The following is a 9,421-nucleotide window of genomic DNA, read 5'->3' on the forward strand; positions in this document are numbered from 1 at the left end:
AGTGTGGAAGTGAAACCATTTCATTTTGAATATTGCAATGACTTTTTTCAATTCTTTGAGGACAGAGGCTATGTCCTCTTCATCTTTGCATTTTCAGTGGCTAAAATATTACTGAGTGCATAGAGGGTACATACTTAATGCTCACTGAACTGAGTGAAATAGAATTGAATTTTTTTGCTAGTCTATAGCAAATCATTAGTACCTGGGCAGCCTTCTACTTCATGCAAACCATTTGCAAATCTTTACTGTCTATTCTCCTATTTTTAGAAGAAAGCAAACAAATTGACTATGAAGTAATTTCCTTAGCTTTCCCCCATCTAACCTATTAGATAACTTCTAGATGTGCCTCATTCTCAGCATCAGCACAGATCTTATCTTGGTATCATTCTTGGAGTTTGAGTTTTAAATTATTTATTTTAAGGGAGTAAAATATTTACAGTAATAAAATTATTTGTTGGAAATGAAGGAGGCTCTCACTTACAGAACAAGGAGGTAACCCCCCAGATACAAACATAAAAGTCTCACAGGCTGAACTTAGCTGAAAACCCTGTTGATGAGCTTTAAGGGAATTTGAAACCTGGCATAATAAAATCACACCCCTGAGTTTTGAAGGAATGATTACTGCACTGTAATATGTATTGTACTTAGATACTTAGATTAAAGATATATTTTTATTTTTATTTTGTTATCAATTATGCATCCAGAAGAGAAATTTTATTACTAATGGAACCATTGAAATAGATACCTAGAGGAGTGGATGGATCACTTTATTTCTTGTCAGGTTCTATATTAGGCTTTCCAAAGCCCATTTGAGTATTTGTCTACTATTGTTATCGTTGTGGAGTAGTGTACCTGGGGGAAATCTGTAAAGGAGAACGAATAGGGCTGAATTCTATATCTGATTCTGACATTCCTTGCTGTTTATTTTTAGACAAGTAACCTTACACCAGTACCTTGTCCATTCCACAATAGGGGAATACCGCATTTAGATTTTCAAACCTAAAACATTACCTTATTTTCAAGTAAACACTATCAGGTTTTTTTAACAGAGGCATAATTTTGTCTTCATGTTAGTTACTGGGCTGGACATACAGTTGAGAAAATAGAGGTACTTTTTGCTCGAGGCTTAAAAGCTGTGAAATGGTGGAACTGGCATTAATAATTGGCTTTGGAACATTTGTAGTCAAGGTACTTTTCTCTTGCTTTGTAATTGAGCAACTTGAGATTTATGAGTGAATGAAATGCCTAACTTCTGGAAGGACTCAAGATCTGATTTCAAAAGAAATGATTTCAAAACATTTCAGCTCTTGAAAAAGCAAATGAAGAATTAGGGTAGTGGTTCTCAAAGTGTGGTCTCCAGACAAACAGCAGCAGCATTACCTGACAACTGGTAATTGGTAAGAAATTACCTGACAACTGGTAAGAACTGATGTTCTCTGTTCCCACGCAAGACCCACTGCATCAGAAACTCTGGGGGTAAGGTCCAGCAAACTGATCTAACAAGCCTTCCTGTTCTCTAGGTGATTCTGATGCCTGCTCAAATTTCTGAAGCACTGCTAGGTATAGGGAAACAGTTTAGACCCTGTAAAAGGGTGAACGTGCTTTAGAATTCCTTATTTCCAGCCCTGTGATGACCAATGTAGAGGTCAACTATGGGAGAAAGTACCACTTCCAGGCCCAGATCAGGTCAAAAGCAGGATGGGGCCTTTAAGAACCAGTAGCACCTGGAGACTCTAGGACCAGCACAGAGCACCCAGCTTTTCTGAGAAATTTCGGGACATTGGAGCTCTTCAGCTTGTACAATTAGCCTTCGCAATTTGAATGTGGAGGCGTTGCTCTAATCAGAATCTGGTTTGGGTTGGAAGCTGTTTGGGATTTAATGTTTCCCATCTGAGGCCTAGAAACAGACTTGCTTCACTTGAAGTTCTCACTAAACAATAACTCACATTGTTCTGGAGTTCTCACATAACAGTAAAGGCATTGAGCTCATTCAAGTTCAAGTATAACAGAGTCACTTTGGGCAATTTTTTTTTGCACTTCTTTGAGCTGTGACTTTCCCTAACTGCAAAGTGGGTATATTGATATGTATTTGAAGAACAGCTTCGAGATTGAAGTTAGAAAATGTTTGTGAACTCACTTCTGAGTTGTAAAGAACTTTAAAAATGTAAGATATGAATGAGTAGAGGTGTGGTATGAGTTACTACATCTCAAATAGGATCAGATAGCAACATTTTTGTGGCTTCAAAAGCAGCCCCTTTGTTTATTAACATTATTTTGCTTAATAAAGCAGTACTCTTAATTACGGCAAAATTTAGAAATAATTCTATGGGATGTGATGAAGCTATTTTCGCTTTGAATTTAAAAAAAAATGGGCCCTACACTCTGTCCCTCACTCGCCGCCAATGACCCGTCTCACTGTGCACACGTCCTGCTGCAGCCCTACAGAAATGCTTCAATTACCCACAATTTTTTTTTTTTTTTTTGCCAAATAAGACTGGTGTCCAGGGTACTGAAGCCTCGTCTTCCCCAGGCTGATGCCAAAGATGTAAAATTTGATGCAGATGCCCAAACCTTAATGCTTCAAGGTGTAGGCCTTTTAGCCAATTCTCTAGCCATTACAATAGGGCCAAAGGGAAGAATAGTTATTATTGAAGAGATTTGAGGAAGTTCCAAAGTAAAAAAAGATGGTGTGACTATTGCAAAGCCAATTGACTTAAAGGATAAATATAAAAATATTGGAGCTAAACTTGTTCAAATATTGCTAATAACAAATAAAGAAGCTGGGAATGGTATCACCACTGCTACCATACTGGCATACTCTACTGAAAAGAAGGCCTTGAGAAGGTTAGCAGAGGTGCTAATCCAGTGGAAATCGGAAGTGTGTGAGGTTAGATGTTGATACTGTAATTGCTGAACTTAGGAAGCAGTCTAAACCTGTGACAACCCCTGAAGAAATTGCTCAGGTTGCTACAGTTTCTGCAAAGGGAGAGAAAAAAAAAATTGGTAGCATCATTTCTGCTGCAATGAAAAAGGTTGGGAGAAAGGTTCTGCTCACAGTGAAAGATGGAAAAACATTGAATGATGAATTAGAAATTACTGAAGCCATGAAGTTTGATTGAGGCTACATTTTTCCATACTTATTAATACATCAAAAGGTCAGAAATGTGAATTCCAGGATGCCTATGTTCTACTGAGTGAAAAGAACATTTCTGGTGTCCAGTCCATTGTACCTGCTCTTGAAATTGCCAGTGCTTACCTTAAGCGTTTGGTCACAATTGCTGAAGATGTTGATGAAGAAACTTTAAGTACGCTCGTCTTGAATAGGCTAAAAGTTGGTCTTCAGGTTGTAGCAGCCAAAATTTCAGGTTTTGGTGACAACAGAACCAGCTTAAAGATATGGCTATTGCTGCTGGTAGTGCAGTGTTTGGAGAAGAGGGGTTAACCCTAAATGTTGAAGATGCTCAGCCTCATGACTCAGGAAAATTTGGAGAGGTCATTGTGGCCAAAGATGATGCTATGCTACTAAAAGGAAAAGATGACAAGGCTTAAATTGAAAAATGTATTCAAGAAATCATTGAGTAGTTAGATATCACAACTAGTGGATATGAAAAGAAAAAACTGAATGAATGTCTGGCAAAACTTTCAGATGGAGTAGCTGTGTTGACAGTTGGTGAGACAAGTGATGTTCAGGTGAAAGACAAGAAAGACAGATTTACCGATGTCCTTAATGCTACAAGAGCTGCTATTGAAGATGGCATTGTTCTGCTTCAGTGCATTCCAGCCTTGGACTTATTAACTCCAGCTAATGAAGATTTTTTTAAGTGGTATAGAAATTATTAAAAGAACACTCAAAATTCCTTCAATGACCAATGCTAAGAACGCAAGTGTTGAAGGATCTTTGATAGTTGAAAAAATTATGCAAGATTCCTCTGAAGTTGGTTATGATGCTATGATTGGAGATTCTGTGAATATGGTAGAAAAAGAAATCATTGACCCAACAAACATTGTGAGAACTGCTTTACTGCATGCTACTGGGGTGGTCTCTCTGTTACCTACCGCAGAAGTTGTAGTCATAGAAATTCCTAAAAAAGAGAACCCTGGAATGAGTGCAATAGGTGGAATGGGAGATGGTTTGTTCCAATTCCTAGATTAGTGCTTTACCTTTGTTACTGAACTGTGACAGGAAGCTCAAAACAGTGTTCCTCAACAATAACTTTAGAAGTCAGGTGAAGAAAATGACTGAAGAGAAGGCTGGCTGAAATTTAAGAAAATCACCATAACCATCAGTTACTGGTTTCAGTTGACAATATATAATAATTTACTGCTGTCATTGCCTATGCCTACAGATAATTTATTTTGTATTTTTGAATGAAAAAACATTTGTACATTCTTGCTATTGGGTGCGAGAGCCATGAACCAATATAGTGTTTTCAACCTAAATCACTGAGATGTGTTTACTGCCATTCTATTAAAATCAGGATTTTAGTGCTTGCCATCACCAGATGAGAAGTTAAGAAGCAGCCTTTCTGTGGAGAGTAAGAATAATAGTGTACAAAGTAGAGAAATATACAATTTTGTGACAGCCTTTGTGTAATAAAAATTTGTTTAAAATTTTAAATAATGCAGCCTGAAGATATTTTTAAATTCCCCAAATTGGCTCTCATGCAGAAAGGCTTATTCAGTACTTTTAAGGACCATTTGAATTGTGGGTAAAGGATTATGTTAGATGCTGAGTGAGTATTTAAGACATAGTAGTTGATATTTGCTCACTGCCCACCATTAGGCAGCTGACAATTAGGTAAGAGGGGAAACTCTTCTGGAGCACTTGAGTCTAGAAGAAAAGAGTGGCCGGAAAAAGATGTCCAAGAAAAATGAATATTAAGCAAACACCTGAAGAGATAATCCTTTGTTTGTATTCCTGAGATGGTAATCTGTGAGTCTGCTGTGAATATAAGCTGGGTACACTGCCAAAGAACAGAGTGAAAGGAGTAGTACCTTATTTCTGTTCTAGCTCACTAGAAATTAAGAAGATGTCTCAGGTCAAAAAATAAAAATAAATGAACCGGTAAATAAGCTGTAAAGTTCAAGAGTATGAAGAGCAGTTTAAAGTCAGTAACACTAGGTGGAAAATATGAGAGGGTAAAAGGCTGATTGTTAATTGGAGTTCGGAGTTCTAAAAACTTCTATTACAAAATAGGTTCAGGGAGCGAGAACATCAGCAAGGTGGAGAAATAGAACTCTCCAATGCTTGTCCCCTGAAGAAACATTAATGCAAACAACTATCCACACACGGAAATATCTTTCCAAGTGCTAAGGAAACCTGGTGAAGGACAATAGTGTCTGGATGTAGCACAGAAAGAAAAGATGCATTGAGGAGAGTAGGATGGACATGAGCCACATTGCCCATTTTTCAACCCTGGACAGCACAGCATGGAGACAGATACTGCCTAGGGGAGGAAGAAGGAAGTGAGCACAGGACTGTGCCTCAGACTCCAAAACCAGGCCCTCCTCAGTAAAATCTAGCACTGATCTGACCCCATGGCCTCAGACTTTAGGCCCCTACCCAAGGACTGGGCCTCCAAGCCAGCACTAGAACCAGGCAAGATCCCCCACCAGGCTCTAGGCCTTCCCAGTGGACTTGGTCTCCAGGCTGCCCCACTGCCAACCTGACTTCAACAACTCCAGGTCCAAACCACCCCTAACAGTGAAGTGGCTCCCATGGCCCCAGGCTTCAGGCCGACCTCAGCACCAGACCAACCCTTGCAGTCCTAGTCATCAGACTGGCACCCCCAGACCCAGCTTCCAGGCCAGCTCCTGTAGCTCCTCACTCCAGCAGAACCAGGGTTCAGGCTGCCTCAATAGATTCCAGCATTTGACCAACCCCCATGGACCAAGGCTCCAGGACAGCCCCTGTATACCCAGGTAAGTGGCTATTCCCAAGGCCCCAAGACCTAGGGCAGCCCTCATGGGCCTATCCTCTAGGCCAACACCTGCATACCCAGGCTCCAGGCAAACACTAGTGGACATAGGCTCCAGGCTAGTACCAGAGTCTAATGCACTAAACCAACACCTGGAATCCTAGGCTCCAGACTGTCTCCTGTGGACCCAGGCTTCATACCAACTACAACACTGAGAAAACCCCAAGTGCCAGGCTGGTCCCTGTGGTCCCAGGCTTCAGATGACCCAGAGTCTAGGGCTGTACTACAGATCCAGGGCCCAAGCTCACCCCAGGAGACACCAGTAGACCCCAGTACCAGGCTAGACCACAAGGACTGAGGCTGCAAGATTACCCATGAAGACCCAAGTTCTAGGCCAGCAACTGTGGGCCCATAGCCCAAACCCATCCCCACAGACTCAAGCTCCAGGCCCACTCCAACACTGAGCCAGCCTCCATGGACTCAGGTTCCAGGTCTATTCCAGTGCAAGATCAGCCCCCATGGATCCAGGCTTTATGTCCAACCCAGCAGACCCAGGCACCAGGTTGCCTACCTGCTGACCCAGGCACCACACCAGCCTATCTCAGGACTCCAGCAGCAAGCTTACCTTCAGATTATGCCAAATGGCCTGCCCAGAATCTCTAGGCAGGCTGCCTGGAGCAGCTTTTCCACACAAAGCCAGTCTGCAAAGACTGGAATAAGTCCTCACTTTTTGAATGTGCAGCCATCCATGTTAGGTAACGAAAACACAAAAAACCAAGAAGATATAACAAAACCAAAGAACACACCACACAATAATCTCTTAGTAGCTAACCCACAAGAAATAAAGATATATGGACTGCCTGACAAAATATTCAAAATAACTTTTTTAAGGAACATAGGACAACTTCAATAAATGCTTAAAAAGCTTCAATAAGATCAGGAAAACAATAAAGTACCAATACTAAAAATTAACAGAGAAATTTAAGTTATTTAAAAAAATAGTAATTCTGGAGCTGGAAAATACAATGAATAAAATGAAAAATGCAATAGTGAGCATTAATAGCAAAATTGATCAAGCAGAAGAAAGAACCTATGATTCTGAAGACAGGTTATTGGAAAATATAAAGTCAGAGAAGAAAAAAGAATGAAAAGGAATGAAGTAAGATTATGAGATTGGTGAGCAAATGTTTGGGTTATAGGAGTTTGTGAAGGAGAAGAGAAAAATAAAGAATTAAAATGTTTATTTAAAGAAATATTAGCAGGAAACTTTCCAAATTTGGAGAAAGATATAAATATCTAGGTACAGAAATGTCAAAATTCTCTAATCAGATTCAATCCAAACAAAATTACACCAAGACATAATAAAATAAAGCTGTCAAAACTCAAGGAAAGAAAGAGCATCCTGAAAGCATCAAGATAAAAGAAGCAAATAACATATAAGGAAGTTATAGTACATATAGGAGTTAATTTCTCAGCAGAGGTGTTACAGGCCAGGAGAGAGTGGGATGATACGTTCAAAGTGCTGGGGGGAAAAAAAACCAAAAACTGCCAAGTAAGAATACTGTATCTGAAAAAGGTGTGATTCAGAAATAAAGGAGAGAGAAAGAGTTTCCCAGAGAAACAAAGGCTGAGGGAGTTCAGTCACACCAGAACTGTTTACAAGAAATGCTAAAAGAAGCTCATCAGCCTGAAAAAAAAAAAGGATACTAAAGAGTAACACAAAAACAGCTGAAAGTATAAAACTCACTGATAAAAGTACATACACAAATTCAGAATACTTTAATACTGTAATGGTGATGTTTAAATCATTTATATCTTTAGTATAAAGATGAAAACATAAAACTATTAAAATAATAGCCATAATGATTTATTGTGGTATATACAACATAAGAATATGTAAATTATAACATCAAAAATTTTATTTTTTTTTACTTAACATTTTTCTTTTTTTTATTATACTTTAAGTTTTAGGGTACACATGCACAACGTGCAGGTTTGTTACATATATATACATGTGCCATGTTGGTGTGCTGCACCCATTAACTCATCATTTAACATTAGGTATATCTCCTAATGCTATCCCTCCCTGCTCCCACCACCTTGCAATAGGCCCCAGTGCATGATGTTCCCCTTCCTGTGTTCATGTGTTCTCATTGTTCAATTCCCACCTATGAGTGAGAACATGTGATGTTTGGTTTCTGTACTTGCGATAGTTTGCTGGGAATGATGGTTTCTAGCTACATCCATGTCCTTACAAAGGACATGAACTCATCCTTTTTTATGCCTGCATAGTATTCCATGGTGTATATGTGCCACATTTTCTTTTTTTTAATTAATTTATTTATTTATTATTATTATTATTATACTTTAGGTTTTATGGTACATGTGTGCAATGTGCAGGTTAGTTACATATGTATACATGTGCCATGCTGGTGCGCTGCACCCACTAACTCGTCATCTAGCATTAGGTATATCTCCCAATGCTATCCCTCCCCCCTCCCCCGACCCCACAACAGTCCCCGAAGTGTGATGTTCCCCTTCCTGTGTCCATGTGTTCTCATTGTTCAATTCCCACCTATGAGTGAGAATATGCGGTGTTTGGTTTTTTGTTCTTGCGATAGTTTACTGAGAATGATGACTTCCAGTTTCATCCATGTCCCTACAAAGGACATGAACTCATCATTTTTTATGGCTGCATAATATTCCATGGTGTATATGTGCCACATTTTCTTAATCCAGTCTATCATTGATGGACATTTGGGTTGGTTCCAAGTCTTTGCTATTGTGAATAGTGCTGCAATAAACATACGTGTGCATGTGTCTTTATAGCAGCATGATTTATAGTCCTTTGGGTATATACCCAGTAATGGGATGGCTGGGTCAAATGGAATTTCTAGCTCTAGATCCCTGAGGAATCGCCACACCGACTTCCACAAGGGTTGAAGTAGTTTACAGTCCCACCAACAGTGTAAAAGTGTTCCTATTTCTCCACATCCTCTCCAGCAACTGTTGTTTCCTGACTTTTTAATGATTGCCATTCTAACTGGTGTGAGATGGTATCTCATTGTGGTTTTGATTTGCATTTCTCTGATGGCCAGTGATGGTGAGCATTTTTTCATGTGTTTTTTGGCTGCATAACTGTCTTCTTTTGAAAAGTGTCTGTTCATGTCCTTTGCCCACTTTTTGATGGGGTTGTTTGTTTTTTTCTTGTAAATTTGTTGGAGTTCATTGTAGATTCTGGATATTAGCCCTTTGTCAGATGAGTAGGTTGCGAAAATTTTCTCCCATTTTGTAGGTTGCCTGTTCACTCTGATGGTAGTTTCTTTTGCTATGCAGAAGCTCTTTAGTTTAATTCGATCCCATTTGTCAATTTTGGCTTTTGTTGCCATTGCTTTTGGTGTTTTAGACATGAAGTCCTTGCCCATGCCTATGTCCTGAATGGTAATGCCTAGGTTTTCTTCTAGGGTTTTTATGGTTTTAGGTCTAACGTTTAAGTCTTTAAT

The 9,421-nt window shown here is 39.4% G+C and overlaps 1 pseudogene; it reads left to right on the forward strand.

Annotated features, from left to right (window-relative positions):
- Positions 1-2,447: 2,447 nt before the first annotated feature.
- On the forward strand, positions 2,448-4,329 carry LOC100457508 (60 kDa heat shock protein, mitochondrial-like; annotated as a pseudogene).
- The last annotated feature ends 5,092 nt before the right edge of the window (positions 4,330-9,421 follow it).

This window comes from Pongo abelii, chromosome 14, assembly GCF_028885655.2.
Source record: "Pongo abelii isolate AG06213 chromosome 14, NHGRI_mPonAbe1-v2.0_pri, whole genome shotgun sequence".
NCBI classification, from domain to species: domain Eukaryota; kingdom Metazoa; phylum Chordata; class Mammalia; order Primates; family Hominidae; genus Pongo; species Pongo abelii.